General features: G+C 45.2%; 1 protein-coding gene across 3 annotated transcripts in view; it reads right to left on the bottom strand.

Annotated features, from left to right (window-relative positions):
• The window catches only part of JCAD (junctional cadherin 5 associated), a 144,978-nt gene extending 118,979 nt beyond the window's left edge, over positions 1–25,999 (bottom strand). The window contains exon 1 of one of the 3 annotated variants that reach the window (XM_063922037.1): positions 25,857–25,999. The gene's annotated coding sequence lies outside the window, so the exon portion shown is untranslated. Of the gene's footprint in view, positions 1–23,455; positions 23,569–25,856 lie in introns of those variants that run through there. The other 2 variants (XM_063922036.1, XM_063922038.1) reach the window with 2 other exon arrangements.
• Between the last annotated feature and the right edge of the window lie 1,765 nt (positions 26,000–27,764).

Here is a 27,764-nt window from a genome sequence, read left to right as displayed (position 1 = left end):
AATTTTCATATATGCAAATTGTTTGGCATCTTATTCATTATGTCTATAAACAGGACCACATGTCCTCAAACAAAACAGGCCCCGCGGGTGCACCGGCCCACCGGGAATCTTCCCTGTAGACCCTATGGCCAATCCGCCTCTGCCATGAGGTATGTATTGCCTCTTTAATGTGTTGGAGTTGTTTAACCTTTAAGATTGAGAATGTTAGGCCAGCTAGACATCAGAATGATGTGTAGCCGGCCAATCCGACGAGACCCTGCATCGCAAAGCAAATACACATTTGCATGATGCAAGGGAAGACGGTGTGATCTAACTTGCCATGCTACATTCAGCAGCATGGTATCATTAGCGATATATTCTGGTTGACCCTGCAGCAGGTCACCAGCGACGCAAATCGGGCATACACACTTTATGAAATGCCCAATTTGTTGTTACGATTTACCAACAAATTGGGCCGATATCATTCTAGTGTATACCCACCATAAATTGTGGTTTTCACCTGTTCTATAGGATTGTTAGGGGAGGAGTTTGTGGAGTCTTAACTGATGCTAGGCAGATTTAGTAGCTCTCTGATCTGCTTCACCTGCCCACCTTCCTTTTCTGTTATGTGTGTGTGAATTTAATGAAGACCACAAGCAACAAAAATTGGAATAATACCAGGGGGATTCCTCTATAATTATTAATTAATGTATTAAAGTAGCCCTGGGAAGATTAATACAGGGAACATTATGGGCAAATCAATGTTTCACATATTTATTTATTATCGCCAGTTTCTTATATAGCACAGCAAATTCTGCTGCGCTTTACAATTGGAAACAACAGTGATAAAATAAAACATACACAAGACTGGGTACGAACAGACAGTTGCAGAGGTAGGAAGGCCCTGCTCGCAAGCTTACATTCTACAGGAAGTAGGCATTGATACACATGGATAGGTGTTATCTCTTGCATAATGGTCTAACAGATTCTTGGTGGGCTGTATGATAGGGTCACACAGCAATGTTAGCCTGGGTTCGGGAGGATGGGAAAGTGAAGAAAAAGAAAATATGTGAGGATATGTGTGAACTCTACAGTGGGGATGTAATTGGATAGGAAAGTTTATGAAGGTTATGTGGGTGGTTCTGAAAGTTGATAAGCTAACCTGAAGAGGTGAGTTTTCATGGCATGCTTGAAGGTTTGGAGACTAGAGGAGAGTCTTATTGTGCGTGAGAGGACATACCACAGAATGGGTGCAGCCCGAAGAAAGTCCTGCAATCGTGAATGAGAGCGAATAATGAGTGTTGGCCAGAGACGTAGATCTTGTGAAGAGTGAAGATGTCTGGTTGGGAGATATTTTGAGATAAACGAGATATATGTTGGTGTAGGTTGGATAATGGCCTTGGGTGTGAATAAAAGTATTTATATTGAATACAGTAGAATACAGGTAACCAATGGAGGGACTGACAGAGTGGATCCGCAGATGATGAACGTCTAGCGAGGAAGATTAGCCTCATCAGCTGCATTCACAATGGATTGCAGTGGCATAAGTCTCTTTTTGGTAAGACCAGTAAGATCAACATTGCAATAATCAATGTGGGAGATAATGAGAACATGTTTTTTTTTGCAGTGTCTTGGTAGGATATGGTTGTATTTATTACATGTTTTTTAGATGCTTGTAGCAAGATTAGAGACAGATTGAATGTGGGGAACAAAGGACAGTTCAGAGTCGAGGATGACACCTAGATAGCAAGCTTGTGGAGTAGGATTGATAGAGATATCAGGTTGGTAAGTACTACTGGTCGGTAGAAATATAAATAATTCTGTTTTGGAAATATTAAGTTTGAGGTGGCGAGATATCCTAACCCATAACACTAATACCCTAACCCTCTTCTTTAATCCTAATACGCTAACACTAATACCCTTACACTTAATCCAAACCCTGACCCTAATACTCTATCTCTAATACCCTAACCAAACCCCTAATCCAGCTCTAACCCCTAACCGGATACTGAAATTCAAAAGAGCTGATTAGTTTGCCAAGAGATGTGGTATAGATTAAGAAAATCAGAGGACATAAGATTAAGCTTTGTGGTACTCCAACTGATAGATGTAGCGAAGCGAAGGTGGATTTAGGTAAGCGGACACTGAAAGAGCGATTAGACAGATAGGATGAGAACCAAGATAGGGGCGTGTCCTGAAGACCTAGTAATTGTAGTGTCTGTATGAGAAGAGAGTGGTCAACAGGGTCAAAAGCAGCAGAGAGATCTAGAAGAATAAGTAGTGAGTAGTGAGTTTAGACTCTTACCCCTTTCACACCTCACAAATAACCCGGTATCGACCCGGCAATAACCCGGTATCGTGCAGGGTCAACACGGGTCAGTGTGCGTTGTGAAAGCGCCAACCCCAAATTCACGGGTTGCCTGACCCAGTAATTCAACCCGGGTTATAAGCAGTGTTATTCCCGGGTTGAACACCGGGTCAGTGGCTGCACAAACAGATTCCCTGGTCGATGCGACCCGGGACCCATTTACTAGATAGGGAGAGGCAGTGCGGAGATGAGCTCATCTCCCAGCGCCACCTCCACCTCCGCCTCTGCCCCCCGCCACTATGGCAACCGACCCGGAATATTGCCGGGTCAGACAGCCAGCGAAAGGGGTAGGGAGAGTCTCCAATGCCGGATCCCACCCGGGAAGGACCCATTTCCAATTCCCGAGTGGGATCCGGCATTGGAGATGTGAAAGGGGTATTAGCAGTGACCAGATCATTCACTACTTTAGTTAATGCTGTCTCTGTGTATTGTTGGGAACAAAAGCCTGATTGAAGTGGGTTCAATAAGTTGTGTGAGCACATTGTTTGCAAATCAGTAATCGTCAGATTCTTGGTATAAAAAAATGGGGTCTCTCAAACGAGATTCTCATAGAAACAAGTATTGTTCTTTTACTTAATACTTTAAAAAGGAAATAAAAAATAAATAGACCTCCTTATATTCCTGCTTTCAGGTAACTGTGTTGTGATGGTGCTTTACTAGTTGACATGACACAAAATGGAAACATCTAAGACCTCAACATGACCTTAAGATAATGCAAAAAAAGCCGGAACCCCTGGACTTAAAACTTTGTAAATGGCCTTCAGACAAGCAATGTATAAGTCAACCATGATGCAATCTATACCTTACTCCCTTCCCCCCTGAGTACGAGTGAGCTACATTTGGAAACAAGAGTTTGTTATCTTATCTTAATTGAACAATGTTGGACACTATCTGTGCCAAACACAAAGCTGAATTCTCCTCACAGTAAATCACATGGAGGTATGTGAGCTATTCCACCCTGATACCAGGGGCTTTAAAAATTCCAAGAAAACTTAAGAGGACCAAGGATGAGTTTGGTATCTGCAAAAAGAAACAAACTGGCGATATGATTTGTAACAATTCTAGACAGTTTCAAGTACCAGAATTATAAACCTGATACTGAATGTTTAAGTATTGTTATCTTTTAACACCTTACAACAAACTAGCATGGGTACTACTGTATATGGCATATACTGCTTTATCGCTGTTGACCAGCTTCTAAAGTAATCTAGGAAAAATTCTCAGCCCAGAAGTCAGAAAAGACACTAATATCTTCAGTAATTGTAAATCATATATAAAGATAATCCTTTTGCTAGATTTTGGATATTTCAGGGTGTGGTTAGGTCCCCTCATATCCCCTTTCCCATACATGCTGTTGAAACATTTATGTTATACATAAATCACTTGTAAAATGCACACATATAACATGTACAGTATAGGTTAAAAATATATATCCCTTGCAAAAAGTCACTTGTAAAAGTTTGTATCTAGTATGGGAACTAAATCTAAAAAATAAAAATCAACATCCACAAAGATTTGTTTTATTTTCTTGCTGTTTTCATGAACTGAAAGAACTTGTTACACTATAAAAACAAAATCACCCAGTTCCCATGTTCGTTAAATGCGATCAAATTATTTAAGAATTAATTTGCATTCACCCGCTCACATTTGAAGAAACTAAAGCTAGCTACACATGCTCCAATTAAGCATGGCTGTCTGATGATGGCGGATATGAGCATTTGATTACAGTCATTATCGGCTTGCTCCAACAGGCTCCAGTGTATGCTGGAAATGGCTGAATGGTGGGACCTTATCCAATTCAGTCACCCACCTTTGTGGCTCTCTTGGCAAGCACACAATAGGCCGATGAGTGGCCAGCTTTAGCCATCTAACGTGAAGATTTTGTTTGCCTAATAATGGGACTGGGGAAAAGTGCAGATCAGAACTTGTGGAAACACCATAGAGGTCCAGGTCAAGGTGTCAGGAAGCAGTGCACACACCCAATTTACACCCAATTTCATGTAATGCGCTTTGTTTTTTCATGTCGGATTTTTTTAATTTCAATAATCATGCCATATGTAATCTTATTGTCATTATTTTATGTACAGTATACGGGTAAGCATTGAGAAAAGAAACTAATGGGATCACACATAAATAGACCTATAGGAGAAAAATATGTGAATCATCCACTAGATATGCAACCAGTAAATCCCAATCTTTGCAAATTTTAGTGGAAATGTATCAAACCTTCAAGAGAGATAAAGACGTTGCCCATGGAAACCAGCTTTTAGCTATAATTTATCTAGCACAGTCTATGAAATGACAGTGCTAATTGGTCATTGGTGGCTAGGTACAATGGTGGTCATTCCGAGTTGATCGCTAGCTGCATTCGTTCGCTGTGCAGCGATGAGGCAAAAAAACGGCACTTCTGCGCACGTGTATGCGGCGCAATGCGCACGCGCAACGTACTTTTACAACGGCTGATATAGTTTCACACAGGGTCTAGCAAAGCTTTGAGTCGCACTGCTGACCGCAGAGTGATTGACATGAAGTGGGTGTGTCTGGGTGTCAACTGACCGTTTTCAGGGAGTGTTTGAAAAAATGCAGGCATGCCTGCTGAGTAGGTATTGAGCTACTCTACAACTGCACAAAAAACTTTGCCGCCGCTCTGCAATCCTTTTGTTCGCACTTCTGCTAAGCTAAAATACATTCCCAGTGGGAGGCGGCATAGCGTTTGCGCGGCTGCTAAAAACAGCTAGCGAGCGAACAACTCGGAATGACCACCAATGTTTCCACTTTATCACTATAGAAAGTTTAATACACCCCTGTGTCCAGGATATGCATAGTCTAACTGGCCAGACAACAAATGCTCCTGGATGCAGCATATAACTGCAGGTAGGTGTAGACCAGGTTATACAGTAGACTAAAGAGCAGATTTATCAACGAGTGATATTATTCTTATCACTTGTTACGAATGTTAAATGATGCTGCAAACTGTCATTTTTCCCACTTGACAGTTGCGAGATGATTGGCTGGTGCACCATTTAACATTTGTAACAAGTGATAACAAGAATATCACTCTTTAAATCTGCCCCTTATTTTTTAAACTGAAAAGTCTGTTTATTTGCTGTTAGTCTGTACTAAGGGGGATATCCAATTATCCCTGTAAAACATCGGGTCCGAAAAACGGCAGTTTTTCCGATGTTTCACAGATTATTTTTTTACAGGCAATCCAGATGGATCGCCTGTATAAAAAAAAAAAACCTCCCGAAAACACACAGGTTCAGTGAAACCTGTGTTTTTTTGTGTGAAACAGCCCCGTTTTTGGACAAAAACAGGGCTGTTTTCCGGGAATTCTGCTTCAAGTGCTGGAGGCAGGTGAAACAAAATCTCTGATAAGCCGGCGCGTGCCGCTGCTTATCGGGGCTAATTAGATAGCCCCCGGCGGGACAATTAGCCGGGGCTAATTGGATATCCCCCATAGTTACAGATTTACCAAAGCTTGGAGAGATAAAAAATTGGCGCGAGATAAAGTACCAGCCAATCAGCTTTTGTCATTTTTCAAACAACCCTTACATTTACAGTTAGGAGCTGATTTGTTGGTACTTTATTACCACTTTATCTCTCTCCAAGCTTTGGTAGCTCTCCCGCTAAACCTGTTGCTTATTTGACACTGATTCCATAAGCACATGTTGTATGAAGCTGTTAGATCTCTGGAGGCGTTGTCACTTTTTTCCTACTACAACTAACTTTGGACATACAGTAATTTCCTATGAGGATGGAAGAAGTGAATATGCTTCCTTCGCTGTTCTACAATGCAAGGCATCGTGAAACAAAGCACAATGGTGAATGGGATTTTCAGCAAATGAGATAATCTTTTCCATTTAAGAGGTGGAAATCCAAATAAATCGGTGCTGGTGGATAGAACCAATTAAAGTAGGGATACAATCTTTATTTTGGTCAACAGTTTCTATAAAGAAAATAACAAGGGAACAATTATTTCCTGCAGAGATTTCCCTGCCTCTAAATCCCATAAGGTTAATTAAGATGAAATGTGGCCAAGTTCATTAAAACTCAAAACGTTGTAGGTGTTTAAGAAAAAAGAAGTAGCATGATGTGGAAAGCCTATGCTAAAATGTACTATTTAATCGTAATCTGTTTACATGGTTATTTACTTATTCGTTTCTATTAGAGCATTAGTCACACAAACATTTGGGTCATTCAGACCCAAATGCAGCCGCGCGTCTGTATGCAACCCTACACGACCCTGTGCGCGACCCTACACTTTTCAGCCGCATCCTGCTGCAAGGTGATTGACAGCGGCGGCCATTGGGGGGGGCGAATGGGGCCGCACTAGGAGCGTTTTCAGGGCGGTTGCTTGACGTCACACGCAGCCGACCTTCCATTTAAAAAAATGGCTGCGGACCGCCTGACAGCCCAGCCAGGGGTCAACCTTTATTCAATGCATCCGCAATTACATCAGGAGGCAGCGCCACACATGCTGGGCAGCCCTAAGCATGTGAGGAGATAGATGCAGATCTTGCTGCATATGCAGCAATCTGCGTCCATCTCTGAATCAGGTCCTTACTGTAGACTTTTTTTCTCTTTAAGTAGCAAGTTTATTATCTTTTAAGCATGCATTTGATACTTATTTCCTCCCACAAATCATTGTCTCCTTCTCAAAATCACTCTAGAGGGAAAACAGTTATGGCTGCCATACAGACACTGGGTCTAATTCAGATTTATACGTAAGCCTGATGGTATACGTACAAACCCAATGGTTGTGGGGCTGTGCAGGCGCAAGACCTGTTCTGCACGTCTTGTGATATTGCTTGCAACCATGATTGACATGATGCAGCATTTAGGGGGTTGCCATCGGCACTGTTTTCAAACTGGGAGATGGTTAATAAATAGACAGTTACAAGGTCGACAGTTAATAGGTCGACACCATAGGGTCCACGTCAAAAGGTCAGCAGGGTTAAAAGATCGACAGGGTCAAAAGGTCAACGGGGCCAAAAGGTCTACATGAAAAATGGTCGAATGGTCGTTACACATATGTTCAACACGTTTTTTCTAGTTTTAACATGTTTTTACAACTTTTGCTGCATTTACTATCCATATCACAAACTATAACCCTAAGCAACCTTGTGGCGAGCAAAGCGAGCCACCGAGCCCACGAGGGGACACATTTGAACAAATTTACTATCCTTGTCATAAACTATTTCCTTTAGTAACCTTGTTTCGAGCGAAGCAGAGCCACCCACTGAGTACGAAACGTGGATTGCGAAGCAAGCCCGCAAAGGGACGCATTTCAACAAATTTGGGTAATAAAAATTTCAAAACACAAACTAACACCCCTCCACAAAAAAATGTTGTGTCGACCCTTTGCCCCTGTCGACCTTTTGATCATCTCGACCTTTTCTTCCTGTCGACCATTTGACTGTCGATCCTATGGTGTAGACATAATGAGTGTCTATCTTTTTAATGTCTATCTTCTGTATCACATTCCATTAAAACGGGGGCATGTCACACCCTTTTTGTAGGCATGATGGGTCCAGGGTCTGCATTATCGGACACAGGCTTACTGAACTCGGGTGTCTGGATCCTGCGGCCAGCCTGAGTAAGCTTCAGTTTATGCATGCTGTCCGGTGCCTTAAAACATTACAAATCACGACCGATGGTCACGATGGTGATCCGAGGCTGCATCTGTGCAGTTCCTTACAAACATGAATTAGGCCCACAGACTTTTAGATTTGCAACATGTTATTCGATGGCAGGGGGAGAGGCTACCTGGCTACGGTGGCAGTGGGTCTTCCACAAATCAGCGATGCAATCACAATTATCGTATTGCTGCAGCCATTTACATGTGGGGCTGCCTTGCCCCGTGCTGGGCGGTCCCGAGCATGCGATCGCAGCTAGTTTCAGTTTTGCTAAATTAGCAAAACTGCAACTGAAGCAGAATAAGGTCCTACTGGGCCGATTCAGCATCCAACGCTGAATTGCGCTAATTGCTGTTCGGTGAATTCCACACTTATGCATACACGGCTGTGTGCATGCGCGAGGACTTAGATTGCGATCACACACAATCGCAATCTATGTCCGGGTGGGGAGGGGGGATGATGCGGTGTATTGGGGGGGATCGCGATCCGGACAATGGAGGAGTGTCTGGACCGTTTGTGGGGTGGGCCGCGGCAGCTGCATGACATCACAAGAAGCCGCTGCGACCCGAAACATGGAGGCCCGTCTTCGCAGCTAGGCTGCAAAGGCAGGGGGCAACCCTTAAGATGCGAGCGCATCGCTGTTTAGCCCTGTGCTGGACGCCCCCCCCATGCTAGAGAAATAAGTTGTAGTTTCGCGATTTCTCGCTAAACTACAGCTCATGCTAAATTAGGCCCCATATGCAATATTTGATACATCCGGCTCTGTGACGTATTTTACATGACTGTGTTTACCACTGGTGAAATACGTTCCAAGTATAAATGTTAAACTACGTATACTGTGCCAGTGTAACAGTAGCAGAACTTCCTGTTTCTGGAAAGAAAAGGTGCCAGTACTTGGTACCATTGAGGAACATCACCAGAAAAGCACAGTCAAATAACACTGTGGACAGTCTGTGGAACTGTCAGTCATTAAAAGCAGTAAGAAGGAACAAATCAAGTAAACAAAGGTAATTACCAAGCTGTTTCGTACAGCCTGCCATAGTGACTGCATGGTGACGTTTTTGCACACGAAACCTTGGGAATCTTTTCTACTGCAATCTCTAATACTAAAGGCCCATACACATTAGACGATGTCGCTCTGTGAGCGACATCGTCTAACGTTTCCCCCTCCCGGGCCGGCCGGTCGGCGGCCGCCTGTACGCACTGAGCGATATGACCGCTCATATCGCTCAGAGACGTCACGCCCCCGCCAGCCCTGCATGAAGGTCGTGGACGACAGTCCACATCCTTCATGCATGCCCTACCGACAGCGACGATCGTTGCCGACCCGCGGGGCCGCGCATCGGTCGTCGCTGGCGGCATACACACTTAACGATAAAATGAGCGACGTCGCTCAAGGAGGGGGAAAATGAGCGATGTCGCTCATTTTATCGTTAAGTGTGTATGGACCTTAACAGTGACGATTTGACAGTTAGGGAGAAGCGGTTTCTCTGCGAAACTGAACTTTTTCTCCATGTAATAAATAGGACCATCAATATCCAAAAACGTTCAAGTTCCTTTTGGAGGAGTCTTAAACTTCAGGGGCTGGGCTTACAGTTGGTTCTCACCACACTACAATCATAAGCACAAATAGCTATGTGTCAGTTGAAACCTTCTCCTATCAGACATACATATGATGCAACAGTGAGGTCCAGGGCAGACCCTTCTCTAGGTTTATTAAAACACATTGGGGGAGATTTACTAACCCTGAAAAGTGATACATTTCAAGGTGATAAAGTGCCAGCAAATCAGCTCCTATCTGCCATGTCACTGGCTGTGTTTGTAAAATGACAGGAGCCGATTGGCTGGTACTTTATCACTGTGATATTTTTCACTTTTCAAGGCTGGCGCACTTACAGCTGAACCAACACCAAGGAAAATATTATTCTGCTACATGCATCTGTTTTTCCTCAGGCTGTACCAATTCTGTTATTAATTTTGTTAACCAACATGTAATGGTCACAGAAACAATCTCTGCTAGCTGGTTTTTGGATAGTGCTGTAAGAGGGGGATAAGGTTGCTAGGTCGACACAGCTTAAGTCGACAGTCATTATGTCGACCACTGAAGGTCGACATGCACCATTTTTCATACTTAACGATCCACGTGGACTACGATTGGAACGGTAACCTGCTTTCCCGAAGCTTGCGAGCCATGCGAGGGGACATGGTGCACTAATTGGGGTTCCCCGACACTTTACAAAGAAAACAACGCCAAAAAAAGTTTTAAAAAAACATGCTGACCTTTTGACCTGTCGACCTAGTACATGTCAACCTAATGAACACGTCGACCTATTGTCCCTGTCGGCCTAATGCCTGTCGACCTTCCATGGTCGACCTAATGACTGTCGACCTAAGTTGTGTCTACCCAACGACCCATACCCGTAAGAGGAACATACAGTAGCTGTCCCATGGCTAGATGGTATTAAAGTTTTAAGCATACAGTACTTGCCTCATTGTGTGAGGGAGACTTCCTGAAATACCAGAAATCTCCGTGACTCCCTAAAGAGTAGGGATGGCCACGACCATCGATGATTCAAAATCATTGATGGACTATGGGGGTCATTCCGAGTTGATCGCTCGCTAGCTACTTTTAGCAGCCGGGCAAACGCATTGTCGCCGCCCACCGGGGAGTGTATTTTTGCTTTGCAAAAGTGCAAACGCTTGTGCAGCAGAGCGGCTGCAAAATCATTTTGTGCAAAACAAGAACAGCCCTGTAGTTACTCTTCGTGTGCGTTGATTCTAACAACGGAGGGACGTCACACACCCGCCCAGAATTCGCCCAGCCACGCCTACGCCTGTGGTTTTCTAAGCACTCCCTAAATACGTTCGGTTGCCACCCAGAAACGCCCACTTCATGTCAATATTCCTGCGTTCTGTCGTGCGACTGAAAGCTTCGCTAGAACCTGTGCAAAACCACAAAGGACTTTGTACCCGTACATCGCGCGTGCATGACAAATACTTTTGCTGTTAATGTGGGAGAACCAAATAGTTTCCCGCCATCGATGGTATAGTAGCATCAGATGTTTTTTTTCTACGAGTGCCGGGACATGAAGCATACTTCCGCCCCCTGATACTGCAAAGCCTCGCCCCAGGCTGTGATTGGCCCACAGGCCAAGCAGTGATAGAACAGGGATGACCATCTGTGGGTGAGACCATCGATGGTCTCCCATAACAGAGTTTGTTACCATCGATGGACACTCATAGCTTTGTCATCGATGGTAACCATCAATGGTGAGGACACCGATGGCCATTCCTACTGAAGAGTCTAAAATTATGGTCAGGGCCATAGAGAGCTATGACAAGCCTGGAAAATGCGGGGGGCGTGACCTAATCATGGGAGTTGTGGGCCATTAGAAAAAAACAAAAAAACTATTTCTACACAACTTCACCCGCTGAATAGGGGGGTGCTGTGAGCACATCAGCCAGGGGCAAATTCAGGGAAGGGCAGATGGGAGTAATCAGTGTGATCTCCTACCCCCTCCCCCTCCGACACACACAGCCCAGTGGCAGTGGCCTCCCTGGCCCCACTGCAGCCTAGCTCAAAGCAGCATGTGCTGGGGAGTCACAGGATGCTGACAGGCAGGGACGGACTGGGGACTCCATCCAGCCCTGGCATATGTGCGCGTGCGCCGTGTAAAGGGCGCACGGACACTGCAAATGGGGATGTGTCGCGAGTCAGAGGCGTTGACTCTCGGCACGCCCCCATATTGCTTAGCAATGGGGCACGTCTGGCAGCGGCGGCGGCAGCGGGGACAAACCAGAGAGCCGGGAGCTGCGCTGTGCGCAGCCTTCCAGGCTCTCTGTGGACCGGACCACCAGCCCAACGGCCCTTCTGTTATTTGCCAGCAGTGCCAGATGGCCAGTCCAGCCCTGCTGACAGGTAAGAGGGGGCTATGGCAGATCCTGGTCCCTGCCAGGCCCCACCATCAAGCCCAGGCAATTAGTGTACACACACACACACACACGCAGACCCACACACACACCCATAAGCGGCCCTGAGTAGTAAGGGACATTACAAACTTGATTTCTCACAATGAAATATAGGAAATAAAGGACACGGCATATTTTACTTTGGTTCTTCTGCCAGCATGCTTGGTTTGAACAATGTAGGCAAGTGGTAGTGTGTTACAGAGGCGTATCTATAATGGGTGCAGTGTGTACATTGAACACGGGTCCCTGAGTCCAGGGGGGCCCACAAAGCACACACTGCACCCATTTTTTCAATATTCACCTCTTCAGAGTCTCCAATCGGTGGCAGCACCTCTCCACAAATCTCCGGGGAAATTGTGCAGCGGCCATTTTCACAGCATTTTGTGCATGAGCAGTGAGGAAATCTCCAGGAAAATGGGCACTACACCATATTTTGGAGATCTGCGCATGCACAATAAAGTCTATGCCTCCAGTGCTCAGTCTCAACTCCATTGCCGGCTAGAGAGGAGGGGGCCTGGACACCTTGAACATGAGCCTCCTCATCTGTTAATACGCCCCTGGTGTGTTGGTGTGTATATAATAGCACTTATTGGGCTCCTTAATAAAAGTAGAGCAGCATTTGGGGCAGATTAAATTAGCCACAGGGCTGCTAAAGCTCTGCCTGAAGCTATTCAATTAATGCTGATACCCCGTGCTGTAAAAGCATACACTTAGGCCCTCATTCCAAGTTGTTCGCTCGCTAGCTGCTTTTAGCAGCCGTGCAAACTCTAAGCCGCCGCCCTCTGGGAGTGTATCTTAGCTTAGCAGAAGTGCGAACGAAAGGATCGCAGCGCTGCTACAAAAAAAGATTGTGCCGTTTCTGAGTAGCTCGAGACTTACTCCTAGCTAGCGATCACTTCAGACTGTTTGTTTCCTGTTTTGACATCACAAACACGCCCTGCGTTCGGCCAGCCACGCCTACGTTTTCCCAGCCACTCCTGAGTTTTTATCCGGCACGCCTGCGTTTTTACACACACTCCCCAAAAACCGTCAGTTACCACCCAGAAACACCCACTTCCTGTCAATCACTCTGCGGCCAGCAGTACGACTGAAAAGCGTCGCTAGACCTTGTGTGAAACTGCATCAGCTTTTGTGAAAGTACGTCGCGCGTGCGCAGTGTGCACCATACGCATGCACAGAAATGCTGATTTTTAGCCTGATAGCTGCGCTGCGAACAACGGCAGCTTGCGATCAACTCGGAATGAGGGCCTTAGTGCAGATTTTCCCTCAGGAGCTGCAGGGGAAAATCCATTTTATGTGCACCCTCTGGGACACACCACACAGGGAAACCATACATTTTGGGCACTTAACCCAGAACCTATGAGTTAACATGCGCTAACCGTGGGATCGCTGCGCTGGAACTAACTGAAAAGCTCCAGGCTTTAAACCTGGAAAACCCTGCGGCTAACTGAATCTGCCCCTTGGTGACTACAACTTGTCTAATCGTTACTGCTGATGGGATTTAGCACAAGATAATACTCCATGTCCCAAGGGAAAGCCTTGGAATTGCTCCAGGGAATTAAGAGCAAATTTAGCTTTATGCGGTGACCTCTCCGATCACCAGGTCACAATCCAATCTTGCAGATACAGGATGAGATGGAACCAGCAAAGATTCACCACCAGCAAATTTGCAGCAAATTATTACACAACTTAGAAAGAACATGGGACAGTACTCTTGTGCCAAGTTTCCCGTCTTAGCCCTTGTGTGTAATAGAGAACTGCAATATTCAGCTTTTCATTAACCGTGATGACAAATAAGTGTATTAATGTACTGTAGACTTTAATAAAGGGGAGATTTAGCAAACCTTCTAAAGAGGACAAGAGGATAGGTAGAGGTATTGCCCACAGCAACCAATCAGAGTCTAGCAATTCATTTACATAATGCACTATATAAATAATGGTTTTAATCTGATTGGTTGCTATGAGCAACACCTCCATTTTTCAACTTTAGTAGGTCTCCCTCTTAATGTGACCAATTATGCAGCATTGATTACAAATGTACAGTGTGTTTTATTGATACTAAATTCACCTAATATGCCAACAATTGCATTATGCAAACAACGTTTGATTTTAGTTCTTTTTTTTTTTTTACAAGCTGCCATCCCTTTCCTATTTCTGATTGTCACCCTCAAGAAGAGCAATCCATAAGCACCACAAATGGTCATTACACAATTAAACATTGCATTTTGCTCACTGCTGCTGGGACACTAATCCGGAAGTTCTCCTAAATTTGCAGGAAGGGGTGATTTATGTCTGTACTGTATCTGCACAGTGCAAACACGTAATGTCACATAAAGCCTACCATGGAAAGATACAGTACTCCTTTCATTGAAACTAAACTTTTTTATTTTTCTCCTACTATGGGGAACATCCAATTACCCGGTAACATATCGTGGAGGGTGAAAGTTGCTGTGGTGGTCAGGGGCGTCTCCGTAGCCGATGCGCCGCAGCTAGCGCTCTAAGCGCTGTAGACTCTGGCACAGTGCCAGAGTCTACAGTGCATGTGCAGGACTCAGAGTCCTGCGCATGCGCTGTAGACTCTGGCACTGTGCCAGAGTCTCTAGTGGTCAGTGCGCTAGCAGCGACGCGACGGCTACTGAAGAGGATGGAGCCCACACACGGTCAGCGATGGACTCCGGAAAGGTAAGTATAGGAGAAATGGGTGCAGTGTGTGCCATGTGGGCCCCCCCCCCCCACGGGACTCAGGGGCCCGTGTGCACCGCTCACACTGCACCCATTATAGAAACGCCAATGGTGGTGGTGGCATGTAAACACTGGCAATGGCACCTGAACTCACTCACCTCTTGACCTTTCTAGTGCCAGACTCGCACTTTTTTGCTCACAGCCTTATGGCTACAAACAAAAATCTGCAAGTCTGGCCTTACCGTAAGCGCGTCATACAGCTGCACTTACTTGCGCTGCAGCTTTATCGTGGTTAATTGGATTGCCCCCTATATGTTCACTTTAACCTCACTACGGCTACCATAAAGCAAATAATGCCCTCCAAAATATGTCCTCTCCATCCATTTATCTAATTTCTCTGACGTCCTAGTGGATGCTGGGAACTCCGTAAGGACCATGGGGAATAGCGGCTCCGCAGGAGACTGGGCACAAAAGTAAAGCTTTAGGACTACCTGGTGTGCACTGGCTCCTCCCCCTATGACCCTCCTCCAAGCCTCAGTTAGATTTTTGTGCCCGGCCGAGAAGGGTGCACACTAGGGGCTCTCCTGAGCTTCTTAGTGAAAGTTTAGTTTTAGGTTTTTTATTTTCAGTGAGACCTGCTGGCAACAGGCTCACTGCATCGAGGGACTAAGGGGAGAAGAAGCGAACTCACCTGCGTGCAGAGTGGATTGGGCTTCTTAGGCTACTGGATACCATTAGTTCCAGAGGGACCAAACACAGGCCCAGCCTCGGAGTCCGGTCCCAGAGCCGCGCCGCCGGCCCCCTTACAGAGCCAGAAGCAAGAAGAGGTCCGGAAAATCGGCGGCAGAAGACATCCTGTCTTCACCAAGGTAGCGCACAGCACTGCAGCTGTGCGCCATTGCTCCTCAGCACACTTCACACTTCGGTCACTGAGGGTGCAGGGCGCTAGGGGGGGGCGCCCTGAGCAGCAATAAAAACACCTTGGCTGGCGAAAATACATCACATATAGCCCCCAGGGCTATATGGATGAATTTTAACCCCTGCCAGATTCCACAGAAAAACGGGAGAAAAGGCCGCCGAGAAGGGGGCGGAGCCTATCTCCTCAGCACACTGGCGCCTTTTTCTCTCACAGCTCCGTTGGAGGGAAGCTCCCTGGCTCTCCCCTGCAGTTACTACACTACAGAAAGGGGTTAAAAAAGAGAGGGGGGCACTAATTAGGCGCAGTATAACAATACAGCAGCTATAAGGGGAAAAACACTTATATAAGGTTATCCCTGTATATATATAGCGCTCTGGTATGTGCTGGCATACTCTCCCTCTGTCTCCCCAAAGGGCTAGTGGGGTCCTGTCCTCTATCAGAGCATTCCCTGTGTGTGTGCTGTGTGTCGGTACGTTGTGTCGACATGTATGAGGAGGAAAATGATGTGGAGGCGGAGAAATTGCCTGTAACAGAGATGTCACCCCCTAGGGAGTCGACACCTGAGTGGATGAGCTTATGGAAGGAATATGTGACAGTGTCAGCTCTTTACAAAAGATTGATGACATGAGACAGCCGGCGACTCAGCCTGTGCCTGTCCAGGGGTCTCAAAAGCCATCAGGGGCTCTAAAACGCCCGTTACCTCAGATGGCAGATACAGACGCCGACACGGATACTGACTCCAGTGTCGACGATTAAGAGACAAATGTGACTTCCAGTAGGGCCACACGTTACATGATTGAGGCTATGGAAAATGTTTTTACACATTTCTGATAATACCAGTACCACTAAAAAGGGTATTATGTTGGGTGAGAAAAAACTGCCTGTAGTTTTTCCTGCATCTGAGGAATTAAATGAAGTGTGTGATGATGCGTGGGTTTCCCCCGATAAAAACTGTTAATTCCTAAAAAGTTATTAGCATCATACCCCTTCCCGCCAGAGGATAGAGCACGTTGGGAAACACCCCCTAGGGTGAATAAAGCGCTCACACGCTTGTCTAAACAGGTGGCACTACCGTCCCCGGCTACGGCCGCCCTTAAGGAACCTGCTGACAGAAAGCAGTAAAATGTATATACACTCACACGGGTGTGATACTGCGACCAGCAATCGCCTCAGCCTGGATGTGCAGTGCTGGGGTGGCTTGGTCGGATTCCCTGACTGACAATATTGATACCCTAGATAGGACAGTATATTACTGACTATAGAGCATTTAAAAGATGCATTTCTATATATGCGTGATGCACAGAGGGATATTTGCCGACTGGCATCAAGAGTAAGTGCGCTGTCCATTTCTGCCAGAAGAGGGTTATGGACAAGACAGTGGTCAGGTGATGCTGATTCCAAAAGGCATATGGAAGTATCGCCTTATAAAAGGGAGGAGTTATTTGGGGTAGGTCTAACAGACCTGGTGGCCATGGCAACGGCTGGGAAATCCACATTTTTACCCCAGGTAGCCTCTCAACATAAGAAGACGCCGTATTATCAGGCGCAGTCCTTTGGGCCCCATAAGGGCAAGCGGGCAAAAGGCTCCTCATTTCTGCCCCGTGGCAGAGGGAGAGGAAAAAGGCTGCAGCAAACAGCCAGTTCCCAGGAACAGAGCCCTCTCCCGTTTTCTGCCAAGTCCTCAGCATGACGCTGGGGCTTTACAAGCGGACTCAGGCACGGTGGGGGCCCGTCTCAAAAATTTCAGCGTGCAGTGGGCTCACTCACAGGTGGACCCCTGGATCCTTCAGGTGGTATCTCAGGGGTACAAATTGGAATTCGAGACGTCTCCCCTTCGCCGTTTCCTAAAGTCTGCTTTACCGACGTCTCCCTCCGACAGGGAGGCGGTATGGGAAGCCATTCACAAGCTGTATTCCCAGCAGGTGATAATCAAGGTACCCCTCCTACAACAGGGAAAGGGGTATTATTCCACGCTGTTTGTGGTACCGAAGCCGGACGGCTCGGTGAGACCTAATTTAAATCTGAAATCCTTGAACACTTACATACAAAGGTTCAAATTCAAGATGGAGTCACTCAGAGCGGTGATTGCAAACCTGGAAGAAGGGGATTATATGGTGTCTCTGGACATCAAGGATGCTTATCTCCATGTCCCAATTTACCCTTCTCACCAAGGGTACCTCAGGTTTGTGGTACAGAACTGTCACTATCAGTTTCAGACGTTGCCGTTTGGTTTGTCCACGGCACCCCGGGTCTTTACCAAAGTAATGGCCGAAATGATGATACTCCTTCGAAGGAAGGGAGTTTTAATTATCCCTTACTTGGACGATCTCCGGATAAGGGCAAGATCCAGGGAACAGTTGGTAGTCGGGGTAGCACTATCTCAAGTAGTGTTGCGGCAGCACGGTTGGATTCTTAATATTCCAAAATCGCAGCTGATCCCGACGACACGTCTTCTATTCCTAAGGATGATCCTGGACACAGTCCAGAAAAAGGTGTTTCTCCAGGAGGAGAAAGCCAGGGAGTTATCCGAACTAGTCAGAAACCTCCTAAAACCAGGCCAAGTGTCAGTGCATCAGTGCACAAGGGTCCTGGGAAATAATGGTGGCTTCCTACGAAGCAATTCCATTCGGCAGATTCCAAGCAAGAACTTTCCAGTGGGACCTGCTGGAAAAATGGTCCGGATCGCATCTTCAGATGCATCAGCGGATAACCCTGTCACCAAAGACAAGGGTGTCTCTTCTGTGGTGGTTGCAGAGTGCTCATCTTCTAGAGGGCGCAGATTCGGCATTCAGGACTGGGTCCTGGTGACCACGGATGCCAGCCTGCGAGGCTGGGGAGCAGTCACACAGGGAAGAAATTTCCAGGGCTTGTGGTCAAGCCTGGAGACATCACTTCACATAAATATCTTGGAGCTAAGGGCCATTTACAATGCCCTAAGCCAAGCAAGACCTCTGCTTTAAGATCAGCCGGTGCTGATCCAGTCGAACAACATCACGGCAGTCGCCCACGTAGACAGACAGGGCGGCACAAGAAGCAGGAGGGCAATGGCAGAAGCTGCAAGGATTTTTCGCTGGGCGGAAAATCATGTGATAGCATTGTCAGCAGTGTTCATTCCGGGAGTGAACAACTGGGAAACAGACTTCCTCAGCAGAAGTCTTCCACATGATTGTAAACCGTTGGGAAAAACCAAAGGTGGACATGATGGCGTCCCGCCTAAACAAAAAAATTGGACAGGTATTGCGCCAGGTCAAGGGACCCTCAGGCAATAGCGGTGGACGCTCTGGTAACACCGTGGGTGTACCAGTCAGTGTATGTGTTCCCTCCTCTTCCTCTCTTACCAAAAGTACTGAGAATTATAAGACGGAGGGGAGTAAGAACTATACTCGTGGCTCCGGATTGGCCAAGAGGGACTTGGTACCCGGAACTTCAAGAGATGCTCACGGAGGACCCGTGGCCTCTACCTCTAAGAAGGGACCTGCTCCATCAAGGACCCTGTCTATTCCAAGACTTACCGCGGCTGCGTTTGACGGCAGGGCGGTTGAACGCCGGATCCTGAAGGAAAAAGGCATTCCGGATGAAGTCATCCCTACCCTGATCAAAGCCAGGAAGGATGTAACCGCAAAGCATTATCACCGCATTTGGCGAAAATATGTTGCGTGGTGCGAGGCCAGTAAGGCCCCGATGGAGGAATTTCAACTAGGTCGATTCCTGCATTTCCTGCAAACAGGAGTGTCTATGGGCCTAAAATTGGGGTCCATTAAGGTTCAAATTTCGGCCCTGTCAATTTTCTTCCAGAAAGAACTAGCTTCAGTTCCTGAAGTTCAGACGTTTGTAAAAGGGGTACTGCATATACAGCCTCCTTTTTGTGCCTCCAGTGGCACCTTGGGATCTCAATGTAGTTTTGGGGTTCCTAAAGTCACAATGGTTTGAACCACTTGAATCTGTGGAGTTAAAATATCTCACATGGAAAGTGGTCATGCTGTTGGCCCTGGCCTCGGCCAGGCGCGTGTCAGAATGGGCGGCTTTATCCTGTAAAAGCCCTTATCTGATCTTCCATTCAGACAGGGCGGAATTGAGGACTCGTCCTCATTTTCTCCCTAAGGTGGTTTCAGCGTTTCATCTGAACCAACCTATTGTGGTACCTGCGGCTACTAGTGACTTGGAGGACTCCAAGTTGTTGGACATAGTCAGGGCCCTGAAAATATATGTTTCCAGGACGGCTGGAGTCAGAAAATCTGACTCGCTGTTTATCCTGTATGCACCCAACAAGTTGGGTGCTCCTGCTTCTAAGCAGACTATTGCTCGTTGGATTTGTAATACAATTCAGCTTGCACATTCTGTGGCAGGCCTGCCACAGCCAAAATCTGTAAAAGCCCATTCCACAAGGAAGGTGGGCTCATCTTGGGCGGCTGCCCGAGGGGTCTCGGCTTTACAACTTTGCCGAGCAGCTACTTGGTCAGGGGCAAACACGTTTGCAAAATTCTACAAATTTGATACCCTGGCTGAGGAGGACCTGGAGTTCTCTCATTCGGTGCTGCAGAGTCATCCGCACTCTCCCGCCCGTTTGGGAGCTTTGGTATAATCCCCATGGTCCTTACGGAGTTCCCAGCATCCACTAGGACGTCAGAGAAAATAAGAATTTACTTACCGATAATTCTATTTCTCGTAGTCCGTAGTGGATGCTGGGCGCCCATCCCAAGTGCGGATTGTCTGCAATACTTGTACATAGTTATTGTTAACTAAATCGGGTTATTGTTGTTGTGAGCCATCTATCCAGAGGCTCCTCTGTTATCATGCTGTTAACTGGGTTCAGATCACAGGTTGTACGGTGTGATTGGTGTGGCTGGTATGAGTCTTACCCGGGATTCATAAATCCTTCCTTATTGTGTACGCTCGTCCGGGCACAGTATCCTAACTGAGGCTTGGAGGAGGGTCATAGGGGGAGGAGCCAGTGCACACCAGGTAGTCCTAAAGCTTTACTTTTGTGCCCAGTCTCCTGCGGAGCCGCTATTACCCATGGTCCTTACGGAGTTCCCAGCATCCACTACGGACTACGAGAAATAGAATTATCGGTAAGTAAATTCTTATTTTCAGCCTACTGTATCAGGAAACAGGAAATCTTGTTTTTGCAGTGCTACGTAACAGTAGGCCCAGCTGTTTGGCCACTGCTCAGTACTTGGTAATGATGGATTGATGTAATAAGCAGTGAAACAAGCAGAGAAAGGGACCAGTGGAGAAGTTGCCCTGGCAACCAATCACCATCTATCTCTCAATCATTTATAGAATGGTTGATTGATAAATGCTTCTCCAAATCTGATTGGGCAACTTCTCCACTGGTCCACTTCTTCACTGCTTGATACATCAAACTGAATACCCTCACACACCTCAACTCCTCTCATGGCGATGATGCAAAGTGCCAGGAAACCAGGCACAGCTGCCTACATTGAGATGTTGGCTCTGCTTATGACCCGGGGGTCCTTCTGCGCATGCATCGGATGAAGCTGCAGAGGACACTGGGAGTTATCCGATTCCTCTAAGTAGAACGCGAAAAGAAGCCCATAGGCTTTTACTAAGCAATGCCATCTACAGCTGACATTCTGGAGCTTGGTACATATGGAGAATGCAGCCAAACTCTGAAAACATAATTTTCTGAGTTTTGGACACATTTTTTATTTTAGTACATCCCACCCCCTCTTCCTACATCACAAGGAGTATAGGTTTGAAAATTGAAACGTTAGTTTCACAGATGCAACGTCTTGTTGGTTCATAGCTCATAAACCCTGTGAACTTGATTGCCAGCACCTGCAGGTATAATACAATATTGCTTGGCGCTGAAAAGACAAAAAAAAAAAGTTACAAAATCTCCATTTTAAAAATTTGCGATGGGAGAAAACAATAAATGCAATCTACACTACCAATTACTGCTTTAATTCCAGTTTAATGGGAATCCTCTGTAAAACTCGCTGTTTAATAAGTTGAATTGGTGCAGTTAGGTGGCGAGAGGTCCCTCAGAGATTATCCAAGCTAGATAAAACTACTGCAATTTGCTGCAACAGTCAGATGTGACATCTCCAAACACTCTGAAAGCCCAGGGCTATAATTACAAAGATCATGTATTTAGCACAGATAGTGCGGTCTGTACTGTTGTATTCACAAACACATACAGTATGCAACAGTGTTTTCTCTCTGTTCTTGCAGGATCCTGTTAATGTTTGGGAAGAAGCCTGCCTATCAGAAACCTTGGCTTGGTTCAGGTTTGCGCAATTGTTCTATTCCTAAGTGCCCACAGCGGCCCACCACTGTTTTATGTTCTGCCTGCATGAAAATCTGCAGATATTTACTTACAATTGTTCGGAAGGGGGTTAAAAGTTCAGATATTTCTTTGTTTACAAAACCAGATAATAAGGACCTGAATATAACCAGCTGAAAATCTTTTCAGGGTACAAATTGAAATATTTTTTTTAAAAAGAATCCGTAGGAGGAGAAGCCCTGGATTCTATCAACAAGCGCTGGAACTGAAGCACCTATACACGCTCCTTGGGTTTCCCAGTAACGTATTTTAGATTCCTCAAACCACTTGACCAGGAACTCTCAGTCAGTGTACTCAGCAGGACAGTCTGGTGTTACTGTAGCAGCACTCTGCCAAATCACTAAAAGCTAAAACATGCTGGAATGACTGTAGCAGAGTGGTTAGGACCAACAAAATATTTACAGCCCTATAGTCAAAATGTATTCTGTTGTGTAACATTACAAGCGCAAAGTGAGAATTCGTTATGCTGAAATTTTCTAAGACGATGTATATTAACAGTATCTACAGTATATACAGAAATGGTAATAAGCCCAATTTACGTCAGATGGATGAGAACTTTGTGCACCGCATAAGCCTGCTGTGGATTAGTTGGAGGAGCACGTACTTTGAAACATCAGACATTATCCAGGTACATTACATATAGTTATTGGTCACGTGACTCTGCACCCATTGCATATGAAACGCCCTATGCAGGCCAATGTCACTAGTTACCCTGGATGACCTGATCACAGGACATTATACAATAATAAGGAATGTTAAATGTTCATCTTTAATGCATTAGAACTTCTACTAACAGTAGCCTATTATACTGAACAGAAAGGAGCAAACTACAGTACACCCAGCAACAGGGACATCGCTGTATATGGTTGGTCAGTATTAAAGATGATGAACATTGACAGGGACAAACATTTAAAGAGACGATTCTTCAATAGAGTATAGGGCAGCACCTGGGAATGCCACAGGAGTGCCAACACAGGGGGCACATGTGTCTGTGTCTGCCTTGGTTGGTCAGTACTTTACCCCTGAAATCTGTGTTATGTCTGTGATATAGAACCCCACCTCTGTGCCCCTGCATACAAGTACCCATGGCACAGACACCACTATAAAGGTGGCTGGAAACCCTGTAAATATCCATCAGAAAGAATAGTACATTTGTATTGGCCGATGTGCAGAATTCATCGTCGTTGTAACCAGGCATTTATCTCAATCCCCAAACAGTGACTTGTTTCTGTAGAACCGAAGGTTATCTCCTGAGACACAGATGTACATGCAGAAATGAATATAATCACAAGCCTTGTGCACAGTGTGAAGGGCACGATGTGGTGCCACAGCCTGCGATGGGAATATCCTACCAAACATGTCAGGAATCTTGCAGGGATATAAGAAACATGCCTAAAATCCACAGAGAAACTTAGATTCAGTTCATCACAGGCAGCTGCTGACTAGCTTTTTACCCTGGCTTCTGCTGTTCTTCATTTCACAAGCTTCTAATTAGTTTGGGGGATGAAATGGTTTCCCCCCCAACAGATCTATGAAGCCAATGATTTGCTTTTTGCATTATGAGACAGCGAGGAAAGACGAGGACTTACCTTGTGAGTCTCCCATGCTTGCAGATCCGTCTACTTGGTGTGCAGCAGCAGCTCCAGAATTGTAATCCAGCACTGCATGAAGCTACTGCTGAGCATGCCTAGTAACTGCAGCCACTTGGAAAGCAACTAGGAAAGGATAAGGTTCCATCAACAGCTTAATGATTTTGCAGCCAGTCTGAAAGTTTTAAAGGTGCAAAACACTGAAGTTTGGGGTCTCCACCTTTTTAATGCTGCCTTCTTTTCATTAGAAATAGGATATTATTTTCTATCACACCACAAATGTGCTGCGGAACCTAAAGTCACTCTCTCTAGATAATCTGAGATTATCCAGTCTTCGGTGGATAATGTTGCATCAGAACATTTGCAGAGAAAGTCATGCATTGAGGGAATGTGGTTATTATAAAGTACCTAACCTATCCCATAAACTAACTTTTTTTTTAAAAAAAGTTGATAAATTCCCCCCATAAATTCATCCTGAAAGGTGCGGTCCACTTTAAGTGATTCATTTATTTTTCTGCAACATTTACTAAGTAGATTACATTATTTTTCTGTCTTCCATCTGCGCTTTTATGCCGTATATTTGTCTCATCAGTCATAACCATTTATTTCTGTTGCCCTTGTATATGACATATATCTGCTGTGCTCTCTGCAATAGATAGAATTGTAATCAGAGCGCAGTTCTGTGTTGTACCCCAGGACATTGAAAGTAAATGAATGATGCTATAAAGACTTGCCTAAAAAGCACAGATAAAGTGTGTATGTGTATATGTGTGTGGTTTCAAGTGCAGTACAATAAATGAAAGTCATCTGAATGTGGAAGTCTTTAGTATTTGTAATTTAATAGATTTTTTTATATGTAATAAGCATTAAACAAGTTGCAGAGAAGCTTCACATTTATTCAAATGCAACAAAGATGTGACATATACTATCCAGTTACACTATGCATGTGTACAACTTACACCTGTACTTTGGGTCTCATAGTAGAACAGATTTGCACTTCGAGAACTGTATCGTGGATCTGGGATGCGGTTAATTTACTGGCTGTCTGGATACCGGCGTTCAGGATATCAACGCCAGAATCCCAGCAGCCAGTGAAATGCAGGTGGTCGGAATCCCGATCCAAGCCCGATATTCCAATAGTGTGGTCAGCTAAGCTTGCCACCGGGCCCGATCCGTGGAGAGTGCAGCCAGCCCACAAAGGGACTTGCTGCGCTCACTGCAAGTATTCCGGCTGTCAGGATCCCGGCACCGGTCTCCTCACCGCTGGCATCCCAACCACTGGTAAATCATACCGTACCCCATGGATCTTGATGGGTAAGTTTAACACATTAAGGGAGTGGAGATACAGGTCAGCCAAGCCTGTAGAGATGCATCTGGTTTTAACCTCCATGTATTGTCAAAATATAACTGCTCGATCACTATTTCTATACATAAAATCCATGATAAGGTCCCATTTCTCATCTGAGGCATGAAAACAGGCGTCAGTCAGTATAAAAGGAGCCTCAATTCACTAAGGTGTAAAATCATATTTCATACTATGATCATGAGGGTAATACAGTCATCCAGTATGTAAGTGATATATCAATGTTAAAAGCCTGGAAAGTATATTACATTTAACTTAAAAACAAATTGGAAAATGTAGATTTATAAAATAGGCTTTTGACTACGTCCAAAAAGACAGTGGTCTGTCACTACTCACTAGATGTAATATAAATCATTCTGGCATTGTAAGAAGACCAGAGAATACTAGATGTTAGAACACTAACAATGCTTGTTAGAACTGGCTGGTCCAAGAGGTCAAATAAAAAAAAAAAAAAAAATCTTAATTGAAATGTAGAAAGTTAAAGATTAAGACTGTCTTATTAAATGGATGCAGTCTACTCTAATAACTAGGACACACTGCATACCCTGCACACTAATATCTGCAGCATCATTGACACACATAGTCCTGCTTCTGGCTTCAGGTAAGGGGTGGAAGGGAAGGGACCCCCCGGGATACCTCCAGTCTGTTTGCAACGTGCCAGTCTCTCATGTTTTACATTGGGGTGCATTCAATACATCTAGGCAAATGAGAGGGGTCAGTCATGCAAATAGATGCTGTTTAATATTCATGTCATTCATTAGATCATGATGCAATAAAATCATATGTCCATATAGAAAAATAAATGTGCCTGAAATAGAGAAATTAGTACAAGTGCATTTTTCTCTTGTCGTAGAACAGCTTTCTGAGATATTAGTTCAGCCAGACAGCCTGAGAGATAGAAAATATTACATTTCTATGGAACTGGAGCACAGCAATAAACATCTATATGTAAGGTCTGCACATCTAGAATTCTGGCAGTGTAGAGAAAAGCAGCTGGAAGAAAGGAAACATTTAAGCAATGTTATGCTTTGCACTTACTTTTGCATATCTCCTTGTCCCTTCCTACAGTCTGTCCCTGAAGTCCTCTTCCCTCATCCAATCGTAGCCTGTTGTTAGGCAGAACACGTCATTCATAAAGCATAACAATGACAGCTGGAACAGACCATGTTTTCTGTCACTGAGTACCTGTAAGGTAGTAAGACTGTCACTGCATGAGACAAGCACAGATTGTGGGAGTTAGAGTAGTAAATAAACAAATAAACAGAATCTTATTTTATTATCTTCTATTTTATAATGTGTGTAGCTTTAATCCTGCATATAGGGAAAGCATGTCTCCCAGATTTATTTCAGTTATTCTATGTAAAACTATATCTATAGTGGTTGAATACTGAGGGCCCCATGGTGCAGCATACTGTTGGGGCCCCCACCTCAGGAATTCTCCTCCATTCCGTGTATTATCCTAATTATTCTCATAATCCTAAATGATGCCTCTTGGTATTTTGAGACACAAGACTGAGAGAAAAGAGTGATCTGAAATTCTCTCAGTACAGTACGTAACAGTCACTCTCTACTAATTTGTGCGTGCAAAATCTAGTACACATACAAAGCTTTTTACCTTATCAATCTACATATAGTGCACACTTACCTATTTACATATAGTGCACACTTACATACTTACATTTATTTATAAGGCACACTTACCTACTTACATATAGTGCACACTTACCTACTTATTTATTTATAAGGCACACTTACCTACTGACGTATAATGCACACTTACCTACTTACATATAGTGCACACTTACATACTTAAATTTATTTATAAGGCACACTTACCTATTTACATAAAGTGCACACTTACCTACTTATATATAGTACACACTTACCTACTTATTTATAAGGCACACTTACCTACTTACATATAGTGCACACTTACATACTTAAATGTATTTATAAGGCACACTTGCCTATTTACATAAAGTGCACACTTACCTACTTATATATAGTACACACTAACATACTTATTTATAAGGCACGCTTACCTACTGCAGGGACGTGCGGTGAGCTAAATAGCTCAGGAGGCACTGGCTAGCACCAGAGCAGAAGCGTAACTAGGGTTTTTGGAGCCCAGGGCAAGACCAAAAATGGCGCCCCCCCCCCCCCCCCCCCCCACACACACACACACACACACACACAAAAAAACAAAAAACAAAAGGAAAGTATGTACGCACACCACCGGTGTCACTGTATATAAAGATGTCAATGTGTATGTAGATGTAGGTGCAGTGGTTGAAGTGGTATTTTTGAAGAGGGAATGAAAGAGTGAAGGTTGTAATTATGCGTGCGCCGAAGGCGGGGAAAAGGGCGTGGTCACTCAAAAGGGGCGTGTCCTTCAGTGTAGTAGGTCCCCTTTCGCATTATAGCACACGTTATGAGCCGAAATTCACATTATAGCACATGGTATGAGCCAAAATTCACATTATAGCACATGGTATGAGCCAAAATTTACATTATAGAGTGAGGGGATCCTACCCCTTAATTAACAAGGCCTGTGTGGCACTGTGGTGAGGGGAGCCTACCCACTTAATTGACTAATTGCAGAGTTTAGCAGCGGAAGGGTTGCAGCGGTTTCTCACCCCAAGCTGCGGCGCTTCTGCCACCTCGGACACTTCACGTCTTCGGCGCCACCCGGGATGCAGAGCACCGCACCGGGGATGCACCCTTTTCAGTGTGGTCTGCTGCACTCCGAATATTCTCTCCTGCTGCAGGATCCTGATGTGTGCCGTCCTCCCCGCTGTTCCGCGCCATCTTCTTTAAGCCAGCCAGGATCTTCTGCGGGTCCTTGCTCCGGTAAGCGGGTGTCCTCCGCGATACCGGTGCTCCCGTCGCTGGTCAGTCTCCTCCCTTGCTGCAGGGTCCCGGTCCACTGAAGGTTGGATGTCCTTC

The sequence above is a fragment of the Pseudophryne corroboree genome, chromosome 5, assembly GCF_028390025.1.
Source record: "Pseudophryne corroboree isolate aPseCor3 chromosome 5, aPseCor3.hap2, whole genome shotgun sequence".
Lineage (NCBI taxonomy): Eukaryota > Metazoa > Chordata > Amphibia > Anura > Myobatrachidae > Pseudophryne > Pseudophryne corroboree.
This window is presented reverse-complemented; position numbering and strand designations above follow the sequence as displayed.